Genomic DNA, 23,608 nt, shown 5'->3' on the forward strand with positions numbered 1-23,608 from the left:
CAGTTGCTTTCTGACCTTGTATTGTTAGCTAAAATCTTGCTTGTGCCTTGGAAATTTACTGAGAAGCAGGTGATTTCTGCTTGAGTTAGGAAAATAATGAATAGAACAATACTACTTGTATGAAACTTGGATAAGAAGTTCCACTGTGCCATGAGATAATACACAGCTGTAGAATTTACAGATAATTAGTACAAAGCCTGCTTGAAAATATGAACTGCAATCAGCATTTGCTTGTATCTGTATTAGAAAAGTACCTTGAAATGTAACACTGTACAATAGATGCTTGTAAACGGATTAATAGTCACCAAGGCCAGGATGTTTTTCTGAAAAGTTTCTCACAAATCTAGTCATGTCAGCAGAAAATCTGAGTAACATCTGCTGTAGAACAATACTGAAAGTTGTGTTTGATTACGTCTGCTTAGAAGGCCATGTCTTGTAAAACAGTATAAGAATGAATATACTTCCTGTTAGTAGTTAGACAAATCTTTGTATTTGCATGCTTTTGTCTCCTTGCTGCAAGTAAATTAAAGTGCCTTAACTGAACCTTACGTGTATTGGTCTTTGAAGTTTTTTTATTTGACAGTTTAATATTTAATTGGTTGCATACTAACGTACCTTGTTCAAATACCATTGTTGTTGGCCTGTTGCCGTAAATGTAACTGGCATGCTGTTGCAATACTGACTGTTATTCCATTTATACATGTGTTCTGTTTGCCATGCAATTGCTACAATTCCATTGTTCTTGGTTAATTGGAACAATCATGTATGCATTTATGACTAATGTTGCAATATTTTGTTCATGACTAACCAATACACCTTGAAAATGTTAACACCATAGTACGCTTAGGTAAGCTGATACCGGTGGATCCACCTGTCCTGGCCCATCTGGCTGTGGTGCCAGATCCCAGCACATTTGGGACCCAACCTGGAACTGCCTCCTCCCCTGGTCCTGCACCACCCTTGGATGGAACTGCATCACAGGACTGGGCCATCCCCCCTGGCCATGGGCGTGGAGAGGAATCTGTCACCCTAGACAGTTCTGAGGCATGGTGCACAGGGCCATCCAGAAGGAATTGGATGTACCTGTGCCAGATGGAGGACAGACTGGCACAGCTGGAGCAGCAACCTGCCCATGCGATCCAGCCCCCAGCACAGCCACCTTCAGGGCTGTGAAGATGTAGTGGTGACTGCCCATGGCTGGGGACCTCTGTCCCACTGTACCATCTGGGGGCTCATGGGTCTCTGATTCCCAACCATACACCATCCCTGTCTGCTGTCTTGTCTGTCTGTAAATGCACCCTCTCCTACCAATCCTTCCTCTCCAAATGTACCTACAACCCTTCCCCAACATCCCACTCTCACCTTAAAAAAAAGGCGGGGGGGCATCTGTCCCCACAAAAAAAAAAAAAATCATGTCCCATGCATAGTTCTCCATTTTGCCTTCATGTCCAGTGACGTTAGTCAATTTACCCTTGAATTAGTCAGCAATGTATGTCCCCCACAGGGGTGTGAGGCTCTAAATTCCAAATTGTCCACATTATTGACAGCTGTTGCTGCAGAAGAAATGGAGAGTTATGGGCCGTTCCTACACCCATCCTACATATCCCATAGCTGCCTTTCATGCTGTTTTTCCCCCTGCTTACCCCCATTTTACCACTTTTCCATCTCCCCTTTTTTCTTTTCTTTTTTGAAAATAGTGCAGGTTTAAGCAGGGATAAGCACTGTTTGGCATCAGGTTGCGCAAAACCATCCAAACCCACTTAAAGCTGCTTTAATCACCCTGTTTCATTCATTGTTCTGCCGAGCAACAAAATAAGTGGCCTTGCCAAGTCTTGATCACAGGACCCTCAACACTATAGGCCATCTGAGATTTAGGAAGCTGATTGTGTTTTTTTAATATATTCTACAGTAAAGTCATGTAAAATTACTGAAAAAAAAATGCAGCCCTGCCAGGTATTGAACCTAGTACCTTCTGAACTACAGTCAAAGCAAGCAACACTAGATCATCTGAGATGTGGAAAAGTAATGGTGTTTTTTAAATATATTCTGAAGTATTCATGTAACATTACTGAAAAACTCACCCTGCCAGGTACTGAACCCAGCACCTTCTAAACTACAGTCAAAGCAATCCACGATTAGACAATCAGACTGATGCAGAATTAGTGCCTTTTTACATATATTCTTCAGTAAATTCATGTAACATTACTGAAAAAAAAGACAACCCTGCCAAGTATTGAGCTCAGGACATTCTGAGTGATAGCCACAGCAACACACCATCTGACTTATGGGGAATTAATGCTGTTTTTTTAAATATGTTCTGCAGTAAAGTAATTTAACATTACTGACAAAACACAGTGCTGCCAACTATTGGACCCAGGTCCTTCTGAAGTACAGTCACAGCAACCACTGGGCCATCTCAGTTCTGGTATATTTTTTAATATAGTCTTCAATAAAGTCATTTAACATAACTGAAAAAACACAGCCCTGCCAGGTACTGGTCCAAGGATCCTCTGAACTACAGTTCATTGCAATACAGCAGTAGGCCACCTCAACTTTCAAGAATTACATCTCTTGTTAACAACATATCCTGGCTACCACTGGCACTACTTCTACATATAATGTGCTAACTGACAGCAGACTGGGACCTGTGATGCACACACTGAATGAGTACACAGCCAAAGACATGTTAATGGAGTCAAAGGAGACCTATCATGTCAAGTTCAGCTCACAACTGCACAGACTGCTGCAGAATGATAGAATTAATGGTAATTACTCAGTAGATGTATCTGCAACATTGTAAGCATGTTGTCATCTGGAGACCCACAGTCCAGGGCCACAGCCCTGTCTGTTGCTGCACAACTACATGCTTTGCAATACAACCTACAAATGACTGAGCCCTGCAATGTCCAGCAGACCTGCTTGCTGCTAACACAGTCACTGCCGCCCACAGTACCAGGTCAAGCCTGCAGGGTGGAACACATCCCACAAATATCAATAAGTCTCCTAAACCTACCCAACCACCCTCTCCATACTACCATGTAACAGATTTACCAGAGGCAGATGCCTCACCTGGACAGTAATGGTTACCCTCACCCTGGCCATGCTGTCACACAACAGCTGACACTGCTCCCTCACTGATATAGACAGCATGCTGTCCCCCAATCTCTGCACAATTCCCAGTATGACTCCTGTCCAGAATGCAGTAGCTGCAGCCTGCCACACATGCAGATGCATGTTCAGGTACCTGCTACAGACTCACCATACCTCTCAAACACCTACAACAGGGCATCCATACAACACACATGATAAAGGGTTGGAGGGGTTTCCAGGGGACAGGGACATGCATCACAGTCTCCCCCTACAAATATACACACCTCATATACTAGTAGCAACTGCAGCAACATGCACAGTCAGATGCATAGGATGTAGGACACTTGTATCTGCCTGTCACCTTACTGAGAACAGCACACACTGTTAAACAATAACCTGCCACAGAATCCAAAACTGTAGTAACAATGGCAAACATAGCATGGAAGACTGTGGACCTAACAGATCAATAAAAACAGTGAACAGAACTTATACATACCCTCTGTGATGCTGTAGCCCTCACACCTCCATAATGTCCCCCTCACAGGCCAGGAAAAGGGAGAATGCCTACATGAAGGCCTTAATCACAGGACTGTGTTTGCCATGGGCCTGCCATGTCACAGACACATTCCCCAAACTCTAGGGACAACCATCACATAGTGTCCAACTGGTGTCTGGAAATACATAGTTATTTGGCAGGGGGTCTATATCTATCAAGCACATGTACACATTCTGAAAACCTCTGGGTACTGCAGATGTCACACACCTATGAGGAAGACACCCTACAGCAGATATACAGTGCTCTCAGTTAATCTGTACTTCAGATGTTGCTGGAAGGTCCACATGCACTTCTAGTACCACTCAACTTTTACTTGGTTGTTGGCTGGAGGACATGGTACTGTAACGCTGCCTATAGGGGATACCCAGCTCTCGATGGCAGTCATGTGTGTGCACATAAAAACACAGTCTGTCACAGCAGTCAGGCCATGTATGATATTTCTGGTACCACACCTGGTTACTAAACTATGGGCCCTGAGCAACCATATCCTTAGGCCACATCTTAGCCCATGTGTGCTCACGGCAGCAGCTGATGTCCCCATCTAACAGGGACACAAGTGATATCCCAAGGCTGTATGTGCTGTTAACTATAAAGTTGACCATGTTATGCCTGCAAAGGAGTAGGTAGCTACCCTGCCTGATGTAGACAGGGTGCCCATCCCATTGCAGGGTGATTGTGTGGGACAAAAATCCAAGCCACCAAGAAGGCCAGTCCAGGTCACTCACCAGCTGGAGGTTGTGCGAGTGTGTGTGTGTGTGTGTGTGTGTGTGTGTGTGTGTGTCAGCAAACATTATAGTGCAGGTAGTAATTTACATTAGTTGTCCTCTCACAGGTGAACAAGGGGGTTGGGGTCTCTCCCACTCACAACCTGATGTCAGTGTCTCAATGGACTCTGATGATGTTGGTGGTCATACTGAGGCACAGGTGGGGTTGTCAGGGGCTGAATCTGCAACATTGGTTGTCATCCCTCTTCCAGCCACAATATCCTTGCACACAGTCAGTATGCCCACACATACTCTGTCCCCAGCACCCACAGATATTGGACAGTGGGATGGTGGTGGCATTGAACAGGCTAGTGTGATGACTATGGCATCTGTGACTGTTGACACTAGCCATCGCAAGAAAGCTGGCAAGGTCCCACACAGGCAGATTGACAGGGGTGCTCAAAGGAGGACAGCTGCCCATCCAGCCCCTGTCAGAGGTGTAACAGCAGGTGTCACCTGATGCATGCTGTGGTCTGTCATGGAGGCACATGCATGTTCTGAACGGTACACCATACAGATGCAAGGGTCATGCATGCAGCACTTCTTGCCATGCATGATAACCCCCATGTCATTGTTTATGCTGTACATCATTTAGCTGGTGTTGTGGATAGACAGTGGTGTGAGGCATTGTCAGTGCTCAACAGTGCAATGTCTGTGCTTGAGCATGTGGTGGGAGCAGGGCGTTGGACATGTGGATGTAGGCCAGCAACATCAGCTGAGAAGCCATGTGGCCATGCACATTCACACTCCCACAGTGGGAGTACCATCAGCAGTACTGAAGGAAGGGTGCTGTTCACACCACAATGTGGTACACTATGGGTACATGTGCCTGGCTGGTCCTGTGAGGGACACAGATCCAGCAGACAGCAGTCACTGTCAGGGAGTAGTACCACATCTGGCCTTGGGCCTGGTGGTGCCAGTGACACTTCTGGGAAAATCAGTGCATACAGCTTACCTTGAGTTGGCCAAGGGCTCTGACACAATCCTCCATTAGCTCATCATCAAAAAGCTAACACCACTTGGTGTAAATCATCTCCTCATTAAGGAAGATCAATTGGCTGACTGACAGGACCCTCAAAGTCAACATAGGTACACCCACCTCCAATAGGAGACCTGTCAGTAGTTGAATTCCCCAGGGATCTGTCCTGTGACCCCTACTGTTTTCATCTATTTGTTAGAGGTACAGGCAAAGATTACCGCCATTTGGCTGACCAAGTTTGCCAACAACTGTAAGTCGGGTGCTGTCATTGACTCCCCAAACAATGTTAACATACTGCAAGAGGGTCTCACAGCAACTGATGACTGGTGCCAAATGCATGGCTTGAAGCTAAATGCCATAAGATGTATCATCATACCATTTGGCAAAGACATGACCCCTACTAATTACCACATCAGTGGCAGCCCAATAAACACACAACCTGTGTTGAGAGACCTGGATACTCAGGATGATAACAACCTCATATTTGACCATCATGTAGCAGCAGTGGTCATAAAATACTGGGTAGAACAGGCCTCCAAATGGTATAATCAACAGACACACATGGGATATGGTTTTCACACACAAAGGTACACACACTCAAAGTTGTCAGTGCTGAGGTTAGAACTCTGTCCTATGTCGTTTTTTGTACTACAGCGTTATGCAGTTATTGCATGCACCACGGAGCTTATTGGGCTGCAGATGGTCTGAAGGTACTTCTAAGGTGAATGAGATCAGAAGGCCTTGTAAAGTAGGGCAATGAGAACTGTAGTGGGTGGAACAGTCCTAAAAATGATATAATCAACACACACAGGAAATATGCTTTACACACATACATGCACAGTTGGCAGTGCTGAGATTAGAACCCCTACCTATCTAGTTACTTGTATTACAGTATTACACAGTTATCACACATGCCACCAAGCTTAGTGAGCTGAAAAGGGTCTGAATGTACTTCTAAGGTGAATGACCTCAGAAGGCCTTGTAAAGTAGGGCAGTGGGAACTGTAGTGGGTGGAACAGTTCTCAAAATGATATAATCAACACACACACAGGAGATATGCTTCTCACAGACACACTTGGCAGTGCTGAAATTAGAACCCCCTACCTATCTAGTTACTTGTACTACATTATTACGCATTTATCACATGTGATGTGAAGCTTATTAGATGGAAGAGGGTCTGAAGGTACTTCTAAGGTGAGTGATATCAACAGCCATTGTAAAGTTTGGCAATGGGATGTGTACTGGGTGGAACAGTCCTCAAAATTGTATAATATACACGCACAAAGGATATGTTTCTCACAGGCACACACACACACACACACACACACACACACACACACACACACACACACACACACACACACACAGTTGCCAGTGCTGAGATTAGAACCCCTACCTGTCTAGTTACTTGTACTATGGTATTATGCAGGTATTGCACATGCCACAGAGTTTATAGGGCTGAATGATGTCCAGAGGTACTTCTAAGGTGAATGATATCAGCAGACCTTGTAAAGCAGGGCAATGGAAAGTGTAATTTGGGTGGGCAAGGATTCAAAATACTTTAATCTACACACACACACACACACACACACACACACACACACACACACACACACACACACACACAGGCAGGTGATGTCAGATTACAACCACTACCTCACTACTATTACGCAATGGAGCTCACCTTCATAGTGGCATATGGCAGTAGTTACAACTGGTGTACAATTGTCTGCAGCAAGACATCACTCTATCCCTTTCAGGGTGTATCTCTCTCTATGACTCTCTCTGCCTGTGTCTCTCTCTCTCTTTCTCTCTCTCTGTCACTTTCTGTCTGTCTCTCCCCCTGTCTCTGCCAGAGTATGACTGATATCTTTGTATATGTTGCCCATATATATGTATGTGTATCACCCTCAACAGATGCAGATATATCACATATGGGCCACCTACACATAACTGAGGGTACTCCTGTGTGATGGGGGTGGGGAGAGGCAGTTAAGCTGTACATAGCTGTCTGTATGCAAAGACATATAGGCACAATACACTTGTATAATCCGATGTGGGTTTACACATGGGCTGTAATTCTCTAAGTGTAGGGGCATGCCTAGTATGACCTTCTATAGTAAGCATGGGAGTCTATTCCACAGATAACTGTTCTCTGGCCCAGGTGGTTTTGTGTGTTACAGACATACCTCTCAACCTGATAGTGCATGAAATCTGGACAAAGCCCGTAAAGATGGGCGACAATGGTTTGCACATAGGGACATATTATAAATATTGCTTTTATAAACTTAGACAGTTGCTAGAGTTGCTAGAGTAACAGTGTTTGTTTTAGCATATGTTTTCTGAAGGATATGAGGTCTGAAAGTGAAATGAATGCCATTTTTTACTGACATCAATCCTCAGATCATCCCAGTGATTTACTAGAAAACACAAATGTTATGAGGAATAGACCAGACATATGAAACAAAGATCTGGGTAGTTGAGAGGTATGGCTACAGAAGATTGTCTGATGAAGCTGTGTAAACAGTCCAGCCCCTCAGTGATATATTTGCTGGGTATCTCCTGGTTCTCTGGTATCCTCATTAACTGGAATGCCATATCCTGGTGTGGGTACAGTGTGCATTGGACTGAGCAGAGCTTTCCATAATATGTGCTCTGTATTCTACATAGCAGTGGGATGTCCTGGTATAATCAGTGGCAGAGTGGTATAGAGTAATGTGGTGAACCGTTGAAAGACATTTCTTTATAGGTTCATAGGAGGTTATTAGGCTATTGGCCCCGAGGACCTCATAACCCTAGCAGACAAGAGTGTAGCCCATATGTTTAAACATGTCAGCACCCTGAGCCCCTGCCCAGCAGTGACAGCAGTGGAAACCTAGGACTGTATTTTCTGTTTCCCATCCAGTTATCCTGGGTACACTTCACGAGGGCTGTCGAGGTAATCTGCTTGGCATGGACAAGGAGTATGTTCCACAAATGGGGGAGTCTGTGTGACACATATCTGTTACACCAAGTCCTATTGATATCACAGACCAGGTTGATGCTGCACATACAGGTTGCTGCATTGTAGTCTGACTTCCAAATATGCAGCAGTCCCATAAAGGCAGGCTTTGTATTGCTTTGTATGCCAGATACAGGTCAACTCTGAGGAGTCTCTGTGAAACTGAGTAGAGGGACAGTGCTTTAAGCTTATGTTTGTAGGGTAGGTGTTTGAAGCCCTGGATTCTCCAGGTGAGGAACCTGTGTGGTCTCTCCAGTGGCTGCATGTACTTTTGTGAGGTACATGCCGAAGGGGGCGTTGTACTCACTTATTGCCCTTATAAGGATATAATACATGGATCTTATGACCTCTGTGTCCCTGGATGAGATACCCTGTACAACAGTAGCAACATGGCATGAGATGTCAGGTTGCTATCAACCTGGGCAGCTGGATCACTCACTACTGATTGTGTATGTAGGACATTGTTGTTGATTTGATAGTATGTGTGGACTTCAGTCTCCCTAAAGGGGATGATGATGCATTGCCTGGCATTAAGCTTGAGGCCATGTTTCTGGCAGCAGTCATCTGTTTGGGTGACACCCTGTTGGAGGACATCCACGTCACTTGGGGAATTGCTGGCAGTGGCCAGCTTGCAGTCATCTGCAAAGTTGGTTAGCCATAGTCCACTATTTTTGGCCTGCACCTCAGAGAAGTATATCCCATATACACAAGGCCACAAAGAGCGATCCCTGGGGTACGCCAATTAATAAGAATTTACTGCTTGAGTTGGCTACCCCTATTATGATTAGGTGGGTTCCATCAGTAAGCCAGTTTACTACCCATGTAGTGCCATATGGATTGATACCTAGTTGACAGAATTTACGTAGTATAGGCAAGTGTGGAGTAGTGTAGGAGTGCTTGGCCAGTGTGCACCATCTTTCCCTCGTCCATGTGTTTGGTGGCTGTCTCAATGAAGTGTAGCAGATTTCACAGACAAACCTCCCCTTGACAAGGCCAAACTGTGTATGGTCGACTATTTGGAGTTTGCCAATGTCCCTGTTACTGAGATCCATGATAATCCATTGCATGCCCTTACAGATCAGGGTTATTAGGCTGCTGTGTCTATAATTTCATGGATCAGTGGACACACCACCTTTGTGTACAGAGATGACAGTGGCTGCCCTCCATACAGCTGGGATAAAGCCAGTACTCAGGCTTTGGTAGACTAGGGTGCCTAATGCTGCTGCAAGTTCATGCATGGGTTCATGTAACATGCAGGCTGGGATGTTGTGAGGTACCATGGAGACTGTCCTTTTTTCCTTTGAGAGGGCAGCGGTGACCTCTTCCCTAGAGATGAGGGGTGGAGGGCAGGTACTGGGGATGTCCTGATTTTCTGATGGGGGACAGAGGAGAGAGGATTCCGCTGCATCTGTCAGCCAGTAGATTGGCTATATCTGCAGCATTTATGTATGTGGTGTCTCTGACCACCAGTTCTGCACAGATGTGTGAGCTTCCTTTGAGACTGCAGAAATATGTGAAGAAGGCCTTATGATTGTGTCTAGTAGATGTGGGCAATTTGGGCTCGTAGTCACCTTTAGAGGATTTCACTGTTGCTCTTATTTGCTTGTTCAGGCTATGGCAAGATGGCTTCCAACTGGGCAACTGTTCCTTCTTGGTCATGGACAGTGATTTTCAACTTTTTATATATATTGTCTTTATTGCAGATGTCCACCAGTCAGGTGTATTCTTCCTTGCAGAGGATGATGTTGCCCTATCAGGTATTCCTGATTCCATGTGTCAATATATTTACTCATATAGTACTTTGGTGTACACTTGTACATTGCTGTCCATTCCTACAGTGGGGGATGTGGCTGTGCAGTTGTTCATACCATCCCTCAGGTGATCGTCATCAGCTTTGGAGAATTTTTCTATTTAGCATAGCTAGAGGGGGGATCAGGGGAGATGGTGATATCAAAAGTGACCACTCTTTATTTTGCCAGGGAAGATGATAGAGTAGGGGTGCTGCAGTGGTTAATCATGTTGGCTACTAACAAGTCCAAGATATGTATCACAGCTTGTGGGGGTATCAAGTAGCTGCCCCAAGGCATTTGCATTGATAAAATGGTGGACTCTCTGTGCATTTGTCTTCTGGCATGAGTAGTTCTTCCAGTCTATGGTTGGGTAATACAAGTCAACCAGGATCAGGGTAAACGGTTGAAACTTGATATATTTATAGAGGTCTAGATAGGTGGAGTGGGCATCCTGAGTCAAATATGTAGGCCTGTAGCTACATATAATTTGAATAGTGGTCTTGCCAACAATTAACTGCACATGGCGGGTCCTGTGTGCATCAGACTGTTTGGCCAGCCTGGAGATGTGCGTCTGTTCCATATATATTAATATTCCACCTCCTTTGGTTTTGCTGGCCACACCTTGGGGTCTGGCTATGTGATAGGATGAATGACCAGGTAAGGAGCGGGTTGCTCTGCACTGCTTTGACCAAGGTTTCTGTGACTACACACATGTCAGCATCTTCCATGGTTAAGCATGCTTGCAATGCATGCAGTTTCATGTTTAGACTCCTAGCATTTAACAGCATGACCTTTCAGTTGCATTTTGTTGGGGGTTTTATGTTGGTAGTATGGAGCCCGTGACTTTCCCTAATAAAGGCAGTATGGGTGAGGCAAGGTCCTTTGCTAGAAGCCTGAAGGCAAGTGAGACAGAGGCAGACCATCTGTAGCAAGGCAGCGTGGTCTGTCAGTCATATGTTCCCAGGCTGTTAGGCACTGGATTCCCCCTGGGATGACACCAGAAAGTAAGCCAACTGTTAATGTGAAACATTTTCTGTTTGTATTGAGGCATCATACTAGGTGACGGTAGACTACTGACTAAGCCTAGGGACATACTTGCATGGGACACATATTCAGCAAGCTCAATCATGTCTGTCTGCCTATAGTACAGGGAGGCACGTCTGATGTCATTTACACCAACATTGACTAGGACACAGTCATAACAGTACCTGTTGTGGAGACACTTGAGTGGATGTGTAATATGGCAGATTCTGGCACCTCACAAAGAAGTAACCGTGACTTTCTCCTTATCCAGCCTGGTGAGAGGCACATTTGTGTGTCTCACAATTGACTGGCCTATGAGTAATATGTTAGGTTTATGGTAAGGCCTTTGTGGCTGTGAGACACTGGTGTGTGGAGTATGCATGGTCTGTGTTGTGGAGGTTTTTGGACTTGTCATGTGTGTTTGCCTCTGAGGTATCCTTTGTTTGTGTTTGTTGTTGTGGAGAACCTCCACATATGTAGGTGTGTATTTTGTAGTTGTGGTGATGTTTACTGACCCCATACACTGCAGGGAACCAATGTTACTGCACAATTTGTTCCAGTGTGCACATGCTCCATTTGTCTGGCAAGTGGTTCCCCTTCCCCTTATATGTGTCTCTTTCTCCTTCTGTTGTGCAATCCACAGGCTTTGTTCACAGTTGCTGCTGTTATATTTGTATTTCTGGTGTGAGCGGGGTATGAGCTGTGACATCACACACGGGGTTATGGACTTCACACCTGTGAGTGTACCTGTTTAGCAGGTTATCCATCATTGCACTCTTACATCTGCTGTGGTCCTCAGATGTTTTGTGTTGCTATGTTATTATAAGGCTACATGCTGGCCCTAGCTGTCAAAACATCACAGACTGACATCTGCACAGGCCTATATATGACAGTCAGACACAGGCCCACACATGGGGACAGGGTGTTAATATTGCTCTGCCAAATATAGGCAGTTGGGAGAACAGTTTGGTATTACCTTGCTTTTTCTTATGTGTATGACATACGTTTCTCCACTGTCTGCCATTGATGTTTTCATATCAATCTGCACTGTTTTGCAAGTAGTTTGGCAGGCAAATACAATGTTATGACAAGCAGAACAGATATACAAGGCATACTTGCATTCCTTCTATGACAGCCTGTCATTCTAGGGGTATGGATGGTGGTTAATGACTTGTTGTCAGTACTGTCACAGTAAGGTGGCAGCCATTTATAACCTGGAAGTACAGTGACTTTCAAGAACCTGATGTCCTGCTAGGCACTGTGCAGGTTACTCTGAGCTGTGTACTGTCCATATGTGTGGTCCCATGTCCCTGAATTGTCCAGCTTTCCTGCAGTAACAGATATTGACTTTTGCACAGTGTGTACAACTCCTACCATAGATGTAGCTGACATGCAACATAGTTGGCACAGAAAGTCTGGAAACATGGAACCTGTCAACCACAGTACTGTACCTAGACCAGTAACCCACAACAGCCAAGAGTAGGTGTTGCCTACTTCCTGACAGTATTAACCACGCAGATACAAAGCTCATTGACCCCTGCATATTGTTGGCATACAACAAGTTATTATGCTGATTGTGACAGCCCTGGGAATGTGTGCTCTGCTGCTATTACCCTACAACCATGAATGTTACTACATTTCTATGGGAACACGGATGTGTTGGGGGGAGGGGGGCATACCTCTCAACTGTACACATTTGCACAGGCTGTCCAGATGTTTGCTTTACATTTTGGTAACATTCAGTATAGTATTGTGTTTGTCTTGGAGAATACTGACATATCACTAAAGAGTAAAGGTTAGAAAGTAATGACAAAACATTTGAGTTTCAGACTTCTTACCCTTCAGAGATTTCATGCAACTGCAGAACCTGCTGTGATATCACTGTGTATGCTTGTAAGAAGGATATGTCATAATTGTCCCTACTTGTGGGCCTATTACACACATTTTTTGATGATTTTGTACAGCTGACTTGGTGGGAGAGGCTGACAGGTGTGTATGGGACTGCCACAATGACATCCATGCATGTGACTTATGACCCCCCTAGTTTGTTAGTCCCCCACATATACTGCAGTGAGTTTTGTCACCTACAGGACTACTGCACATTCTGGGAATGCCAGTATTTGTCAGACATTTTCTGATGTCCCAACATAGCTGATAGTTATCTGCTGCTATCCCATTATGCGATCCCATTCCCTTGCATACATGCACCAATACCATAGATATGCTACCACTACATACTACTCCATCCATTTATTGTTAAGAAGAGTGACTTACCTTGTGCCTGCAGCAGTTGTGAGGACAGTGCTTCAGGGCTGACTTTGTTGGATGCATGCAGTACACATCTTATACATGGTCAGGTACAGGTAGTGTGATATGTGTGGCATCCTTTCTACTGTGTGTGCGAGTCAGAGAGAGGTAACAGTCCCTGAGTCCCTAGGGTGTCAGTGTATGTGCTATGCATTGCCTCTTTGCCAAGGCCATGGCATACTGGGCACGTCTACATCTGCCTACAGGGACAGGCTCAGGGAGTTCTTCCTCCGAGTCCTCCTGTGCCTGTGGGGACCTTGGCAATGGTGGGGGGCTGTCTCTCTCTTCTCTCTGCTGTTCCTGCCACAGCTGTTTCCACAGGATCATATTGTGTAGCATGGCACATATTATGAACATAAGTGCAGATGTGGCTGGAGAGTACTGCAGGGCTTCACCAGATATGTAAAGGCAGCGGAACTGTGACTTGAGCAGCGAGAACACATGCTCTATGATGTTCCTAGTTTGTGCATGTGCCTCATTATGATGTTCTTCTGTGGGTGTGTGTGCATTTCTGATGGGTGTCATCATCCACAGTTCCAGTGCGTAGCCAGCATCCCCCAGAAGATGGCCATATGGGATGTCCCTGCTGGCAAATGGCTGGTACAGCTGTGATGCATGCCAGATATGGGAGTCATGATAACTGCCAGGGCTGCCAGCACACACGTTGAGGATAGTGCCTTGCGCATTGTACGTGACCTGGCAGCTGACAGAATGATATCCCTTGCAGTTCGCATACACTCTACCCTCCTCACCAGGTGGTGCTTTCATGTGCACATGAATGCAGTCTATGGCACCCAGGACTTCTGGGTAGTGTGCTATACAGTGGAAGAGATGCATATTGGGGGTCCTGTCCTCATGGGTGTTGGGGAAATAAATGTACTCCTTGGCATGTATTATCATGACATCCAGCAACTGGTGGAGTACCCTGGATGAGGATGCCTGTGAGATCCCCATGATGTCCCCAGTGGGTCATTTGGAAAGTATCTGTAGCTAGTATTCTTATGGCTACACATACCTTTGTTTCTACCAGGATGGGTTCCCTCGTTGGCTCTTGGTCTGAGGTGTGGTCTGCAGAGCTCAGTGAGTTATTGTAGTATGTTCCTGTCTACCCTGTAGCACTCCATTATCTCCAGCTCATCTAGCCCCTGAAAGGTTACCTTGGGCCTGAACACTCTTCTTCTCTCATTGTGGGCCGGTTGTCAGCATCATCTTCCTCAATGCCCTCAGTCTGTGGCACATAAAGATGTAGCAAAGCAGCAGCAGCCCCTATCATTTTGTCAGTTAAAATTCCCAAGTGTGTACTCCAATGGTGCATAGTATGTGGGAAAATCAGATTGAAGGGTGTCTGCATACTTTATACTGGTGTGCTGCAGATGCAGCCTATGTGATTGTCTAACTATGATATATTTCACCTGCCAGCTACATTATTCAGGGGTTGATTGCCTTTTGTCTGCTATTTCCATGTTTTTATTTTCAGTTTCCTCTGTGTTTAAGCCCTGTGGTGCTCGCACAAATCCGCAGAGCTAGTGTAAACATTGCTAAGCAAGATTTGACCCTCCCCTGTGCATGGCCATGCTCAAGTTTCTTTAAACCAGCTTAAACACACTCATCAGCCTCAGACACACCCTCCCCATTTAGTTGTACTTCACTGTGCACAAACAGGAACTGTGGTGCTTCAGTGTGCTTACAGAAACCCTGACACACACCCTTTTCATGTCAGCTGCCTCTTCTGCTTACACCATCACATTATAGCTCCAACATGGTTAGGTACCTGCAGACACGGTGGCCTATTTTGCTATTCAGTAAACTTTGCTCATTTGCATACTCCTAATTCTGTATACCCTAGTTACACCACTACACCAGAGCCTATGTCCTTAACAACCACTGTTACCTGCCATTGTTATGAGTCTGCATGCTGGCCAGTAAAATGTCAAATGTAAGTTTCACATTTAATTGCCTTTTTAATTAATTTTTAAAATTTTCTGCATGATCGCATTTGAGCGCCACTGCTCTTCACTTAAACGGCCCTATATCTGCAAAAACAAAAATTGATTTTAAATGTCTTGCACCACTTTGGCATGCAAATGGCCATAGTTTTAGCCACTGGCATGCCTGACACACATAATACATGCTTTACTTTACACTGTCATGGTAGTCACTTGTGTAACTTGATAGGTAGGGGATCAAATCACACAACAGTCAACTTGTGTGAGTGTCTGTACATCTAAGGGTGTGTGTGCTGCCCTCATTCAAGTATAATTCAGAAAATACTTTTGCAGTGGAACATGACTGCACAGGAGTTTCATACAGCCCGCTGACCTTCATCTTCTCACTATACACTGATTATGTCATCCTGTGTAAAGCACATTCTGACATTGTTAATGCCCAACTTGTGCTGTGGAACTCGCATTCAGTACTTTGTTCTCTAGCTTGTCTAATTACTTAGGTAGGAGATTGAATCTGACAGCCAACGCGTGTGTGTGTGTGTGTGTGTGTGTGTGTGTGTGTGTGTGTGTGTGTGTGTGTGTGTGTGTGTGTGCATGTGCATAGTCAGAAGACAGACCTCGCATCATCTCTTCACCATGTACTGATAATGCTATCCTCTATAAAGTGTACTCTGACACAAAGTGAGACTTTTGCTGTGCCACTAGTGTTGCATACTCTGTTCTTTAGCTTGTATAACTACATAGAGAAAGATTCCTATTCTCACAGCAGTCATTTTGAGTGTGTATGTTCATTGAACTTTCAGTCTGAAGACAATTTTACACTGGGATGTGAGTCCACATCTATGTCACGCAATCCTCCCAACATTTTATTCTCAGAATACAGTGATGATGTCATCTACTATAAAGTGCAATCTGACAGTATAAAATTCAGACATCTGTGTTGGCATGAGCATTAAGTACTGTGTCCTCTAGCTTGTGTAATTAGATAGGTGGGGATTTTAATCTCACAGAAGTCAACTTGAGTGTGAGTGTTTGTTCTTTAAACTATAACTCGGGAGACAGTTTTACATGGGGATGCGAGTCCACATCTACATCACACAATCCTCCCAACATCTTCTTCTCACCATACACAGATGATGTCATCCTCTATAAACTGCCCTCTGAGACTGTTAATTCACAAGGAGTATTCATGGAATCTATCTTGTTTACCTGCAGAGGTTTGTTTGAATCTGACCTTAGTTAACTGGTGTGTGTGTGTGTGTGTGTGTGTGTGTGTGTGTGTGTGTGTGTGTGTGTGTGTGTGTGTGTGTGGGTGTGTGTATGTGTGTGTGGCTGGTGGTGTATCATGGTCATTGTATGATGGTTTGAATCTCTTTTTTTCATTTGTCTCCCACTCAGGAGAACATTTTCCATAGCACCACCTACATTATCCCGTGCAAGCCATCTACAGACCACTGGATGTGTGATTGTTAATTCTGTCAAGGTGTGATGCATATGTCACATATGGACAGAGGCAATCTTTAATAAAATCAAACTCATACACACATACAACTTTCTTCACTCACATAGATATAGAGATTTTGTTTTAAATGGTATATAATGGCTAGGATTTTGTGCACGCTTGACCATTAGCCTAGTAATGCCTTATGACCCTCTGAAGAATGCACATATCAGTGTTGTTGTCATCCGCATGTGCTATCTTGAGGTGTGGATGTACTGTAACCCTACAAAAGCATATTCCAGTCTGTGATTTGAGCTGCTGTCTTGATGCCCACTGCTGCCATTTGGTTACATGTTCCTTCCATAACAGCTGGGATCATGTTAAGTATATTGTTGACATACTAAGTCATGTGTTCTTGTAGTGTAGTATATCAACATTCTACACAGTTCTCTTTCAACCAACATACTGATGGCTACAGTATGCACAGGTGTGCATGTGTATGCCTAGCATATGGACATTTTTTCTGACATATAGTAATATTACATTATACTGATTACATGGGCACATGCCCCTGAGTTCTTCCACATGTTGTAATGTTGTTATATACAGAAACATATAACATGTTCAGACTCACTTGCAACCTCTGGGAATTTATTGTAAACAGAATTGTGTTGCTGTTCACAAAGAGTATCCAGGTGATCCACCAAAGCATTTTAGGATTGTCGGCATTTGTGTCATTAAATGTTCTGCATAAATTGCATCCACAACAGTTGTAATGTGTCCTTGTATGGTGTCAGGCCTTCAACCACACATTTCCACTGATAAACATATAAGCATATAATGTGCAAAGAATGTAATGACGTGAAACAGGTTGAGTTGTACTACTGTGTTAACAGTTCCACTGTGTTGCATGTGATTCATACACAATGTATTTGGAGGTGATGTTAGAAAGAATGTTTTAACTATGTTTGAAATCATATGGGAAATACCCAGCTATGCACAGAGTTGGGTGTGGATGGCAATACCTGTACTCAACCACAGGAAATTAACAACCTACTAGCTGACAGATTTGGATCAAACTTCACCTCATCATCCCCAGTGGTTGTCACCCAAAGTATAACTGTTACCATTCTTCAGCCTATTATTTTAAAAGTGCAGGTCATCTCAGACCACACTAAAGCTAAAATCATGGCATCAGTGGGCCTTGACAGTATTCCAGGTTGCCTTTTAAATAAATAAAAACATGACTTATCACACCCACTCAAATCCCTATTTAACCACATCCTGCAGACAGGCTATGTTCCGGCAGAATGATGGACAGCAACAGTCATCCCTCTGTACAAGGGGGGATCACCACCATAACCAGGGAATTGTAGACACATAAGAATGAATAGCCTCATCAGAAAGTCCATGGAAATAATCATCATGGACCTTATCAACAAGGACATAGATAATCTTACAACTCTGAAACCAAACCACTTTGGATTTGATAAGTGTGAATAATGTCTGTTAAAGCTGGATGACTTTTCAAGAAGACCACCAAGGCCATGGATGAGGGAAAGACTCTGCATCCCACCTAACTTTACCTGGTCAAGGCATTTGGCACAATTCCCCACTCAGATATTATTGAGACACTCTCTCAACTGATCATAAACCTCTCTGTCAGCAGATGGGTAGCCAAATGGATCATCGACAGGACACAACTGTCAAAGTGGGTGAATTCACCTCTAGCAAAAGACTAGTCACCAGAGGCATACCACATGTTTCTGTACTAGACCTTTTCCTGTTCAGTATTTGTTTCTCAGAAGTCAATTCAAATGTCGACAGTCTTTGTTTGACCATGTTTGCAGCTGACTGCAAATTAGGGTCAATCATGGAATCCACAAACAATACTGACATACTGCAGAAAGGATTAACACACACACACAAATGACTATTTCCAGAGCCATGGAGAAAAAAATGCATGCAAAAAAATTCATAATTATTCCCTTATAAAATGCAAATACCCCTACCTAATTACAATATTGACAGCACCCCGCTAGGAGTAGACCCAGTGGTGCATGATGTGGTTATTCAGGTTTATACTAATCTGAACTTCGACCACACTTCATCCACAGTGGTGAGAAAGTCCTTCTATGTCACACAACCCATAAATAAGAGGATGGCATCTAGATCCAAGGTCATTATAATTCTATTGTACTCAGTCCTCATCAGACAAATTGAGTACAATGCAGCCTTTTGCATGCGTGTCACCAGACATCTGCAACAGCTGGAGCGAACCCAGGGTTTTCTCACCAGGAAGATAATAGTTATAAAAAACAAGTCTTACACAGAAAGATTTAAAGCCCTATCACTGTATTTTTTCTCCTACAGACTACTAGGGCACGCTCTGTGTCAGGCCTACAAGGCAGTGTCCAGTCAGGCCCTGCTGGAAATGTTACACATTTGTAAAACAAACTACATGAGGGTCACTCATTTCAATGATTTTAACCTAGTCTCTGACATAAATAAAGCATGTCAGACAGACAGATACATCTCTCAGAGACTATCCCTCTCTGAAACAAGCTTCCTATTCACATAAAGCAAAGCCCTTCCCTGAACATCTTCTAGTGCAACCTAGATCAGTGGATGTGTAACTGAAAATATCCTGCTGGGGTGGTGCCCATGTTCCTTATGGAGAGAGGCAGTCGGTATTACATCTCATAACATAGACTCATACCTCTGTGAACTTTGTTTGGCTACCTATTGAAAATTGTTAAACTCATGCTAAATCTGGCTAGAGTTGTCTGCACTCATGGGTCATTAGCCTAGTACTCTGCTATGAACCTATGAAGTGCAATTGTATCCTAGGTACACCGATTGTGTGACTGTACTGCATCACAGATGTACCAGTACATCGCATCAGTATTACCACTTGATAGTTTGCATAAACACATATGGACTTATAAAACCACAAAACCAAAATATTCTGGAACCACGATGCCAAAAAAAAAATGATATATGGATTTATGCCAGGATTTCATGGCAGATTAACATTTTGACTGGCAATGGCATGGGGGCAGTGATCAGGTGGCACGTCTTGAGATCTGACATGTGCTTATAGAGTGTGCTCTGTTTATTGCTTGGTATGTGTATAATATTTCCGTGACAGCTTCCAAGATCACTGACACTTGACTTTGCACTGCTTTACTTTCTGTGCACATGGGTATAGCTGATGCACTGTTATTATTGTCATGTGCCGGATGCATGCAATACCCAGCTCTGTGTAGGGAATTCACACATAATAGTGAGGTGTTTGTATGTGTTATTATCCGTATGGCCGATATGTACATCAGCCAGGGATGCTTTAGTCAAGTGAATCACATTTGGAACAGTGAGCTCCCACACATCAACTAGACCATATGGAACTATTCCTTGGTATGCATACCCATTAGGATTTGACAGTGCAGACTTTCCTTAAGTTGTTGTAATAGATACTTGTGTGATATGTCTTTCTGTGTTGCACCCAGTAAATATACAGCTCAGTAATTACACTGATGGCTTGGATTTGATTCTTGAAGGTGGTGATTGTGGCTTATGTGTCATGCAGATATATCAACTGGCCATGACTGGCACTGACTTCAAATCTAGTTTTAACAATGTATCTCTTGAACCATCAAACAATGAGTCATATTTGGGGAAGGGGTGGTGAATTCCACTTATACAATACTGACAATTACTACAGTTGTAAACATATGTTCCTGAAGAACATATATAATATGTTACACTCACATATTCTGTCAATGCCGCAGATTAATGGTCTTAATATTGTAAAAGTGTACATGATTTTGCCTGTTTCTGTCTACATTTGTCCAGGAGTCTGTTGCTATGTGTCCTGGATTGGTTCATAGTTATGAGTGAGTGAGTGTGTGTGTGTGTGTGTGTGTGTGTGTGTGTGTGTGTGTGTGTGTGTGTGTGTATGTATATATATATATATATATATATATATATATATATATATATATATATATATTATTCAGAAACTCCATATGACTGAGTTTCCAAAAACTCGAACATCAAAAAAAATCTACCAACACACACACACACACACACACACACACACATACACACACACACACACACACACACACACACACACACACACACACACACACACACACGTGTATAGATAGGCACATTCACTAATAGCTTAGCCAATGAAACAGACAATTCAGTGGCAATTAGTATTTCACAATTCTAGCATACTTCCAATTAATATAGGTCAAAGGTGAGTCTTCTAAATGTGTTCTGATTGTCATTTTTTCTGTAAAACATTATACATCAAATACAGGAAAAATATAACTTTCTTGCTTAATGACATTTCTTTATAATTTATCTTAAAAACTTATTTTTATTGTGCCATAATGCAATACATTGAACACAATGTAGACAGTGTTGTTTAGTGCAGCATTATGCGAGGAGACATCTCACTTAAGATGCGATCTAGTCATTCTACTTTCTATTACTAAGGTAAAATGCTTATGTAGGATCTTTATGAACCCCCATAGTGCCAGAAGTACATGTTTTGTACAGTTTGGGGGTTCAGCAAGCTAGGAAATAATAGAGGAGATTTTAGAGTATGCAGCTCTAGGATGGAGTAGACAGACTATGTTCTCAGCATGTGAAATTTAGGAAAAGGAATTAATCATTGTCCACTGGACATAGTGAAGGTAATAATTCAAGTCTCCAGTCAAAGCATACTGGGACATTGGGTAGGCAGGTCACTCAGATCATTATCAGGACAAGTGAAAAAGTCTGTCAGAAAAGTCAGTTAGTGAATGATCTTTTAGGTTAGTAAAAGGTAGCTTTCATCTTCGACATGCTAAATGAATGAACTCCTGAGGCAAAAGTTACCCCTAGGTGAAGAAAAAGTAAAATCAAAAGAAGAGTATCGATTGTTTACATTTTCTGTCTGCCATGGTAATTAAATTATGTCACTGATAGATTTTAACATTCATTTTAAATTGTTTCAGATGTAGAATGCTTAAGTTTAATATTTTAATGTTCTTAAATTGTGTGCGTGTGTGTGTGTATGCATATGTGTGTGTGTGTGTGTGTGTGTGTGTGTGTGTGTGTGTGTGTGTGTGTGTGTGTGTGTGTGTGTGAGCTGCAGTGAGTCAGGTTTGGATGGCTTACATCACATGATTCCTAGACATCGCACTCACCAGAGCTTTATTCTTTGCTGTTATTAGCATAATATTGCCAAAGGGATGGACTGTGTTGACTCAGCTTCAGTTTTGCGTGTTAACATCAGGCTCTTCTTTTAACTGCTTTTGCATGCCAGGCACTTGATATCTTTAATGAAAATTATTTTCAGCGCAGTAAGAAGAAATATGCAAACTGCAAATGTGTTAAACAAATGCATTTAGGGCACAGCAAATGTCTGAAATGTGCACATTTTTCTTTTGTTTTCTTTTATCTGTAAACAGAATTAGAAAACATCTATACTTAGGCACAACTGGATTGACCTTAAAGTGATCAACTGTGATGTTTAAGCAAAGTTCTGTCATGCAAACATATCTGACTTCTGCATTTACTTAACATCTGTAGTGGAGTATTAATGCTTTCCATGATTTTTATATTTGTCATGCAAACTAGTTTACCTTTCAACAGATAGGCATTGGCAAAATTCTTCATCCTACTAAAATATCTCAGCCTGATGTTTTATTATTTTTACCTGTGCAAAGCATTATATACATTTGCAGCTGAATTTGCACATTGTAACCACTCCTGCAATCACGTACAATATTTTTTTTAAATTAATTTAGGTCACATTTACAAAATCATCTCTTTGATATGGAAATAGAATGGTCATTACATGATATGTTTTCTCTTCTACCCAGACAATATAAAAGAAAAAGAGTCTAAGAGGAAAATCGGCTTTTGTAAATGAGGTTAAAATAGTGCTGATTGCTTATGGAAAAATGTGGAGTAAACAGACACACCAGGTTCAGCAAGCTCTGCATGGTGTGCAGGAATACTGCAAGAGCTGCCGCAGGCAATATGGCCAATGTGTGATCCAGGAACAAACTCCCGGGATGTGCATGAGCGCTCCTGCACTATTCCTGCACGGACACAGCTCTTGTGTGCTAATTACCCCATTTGCTAGTGAAAACCATGCAAATGAGGTGAATTAGCGATCCAGGAACCAGACAGGTGTGCATGCAGGAAGAGTGTAACCTGCAGAAATGTATTCGGCTACTAACTGAATACATTTCTGCAAATTACAAAATGGAGGCATGGCAGCTCGAAAGAAAGCATGTATTCACTGTAGTAGGCATGCCGATGGCCAAATATATGGCCATTGGCATGAGAAATAGTTGCAAAATTATAAAAAAATAACTTTTTTTTTGGCCTATTTCGGACAGTTAAGCTTAGCGCAGTGGTGCACAAATGGGATCGTGCCAAAAATAAAAAAAAAATGAGAAAAGTCAATTTTAAGATGATTATACATTTTCCCATTACAGTCAATGGCGTGCATAAGACAACAAGACCATGGAATAGTGGTTGCTAATTGAGAAGGCTGAGTGTCAGTTTTGTAACCATGCATTAGCAATCAGTTCTATGCAAATAAGGGGAATGATACTGAATCACAGATTTTCCCTCAGTGCTAGCTTGCACCCAATCGTGTAGGTGCAGCAAGATCATGGCGTAAGCCTAAGAGCTAGACGA

Source organism: Protopterus annectens, chromosome 9.part0 (assembly GCF_019279795.1).
Source record: "Protopterus annectens isolate FY-2018-M chromosome 9.part0, PAN1.0, whole genome shotgun sequence".
NCBI lineage: Eukaryota > Metazoa > Chordata > Ceratodontiformes > Protopteridae > Protopterus > Protopterus annectens.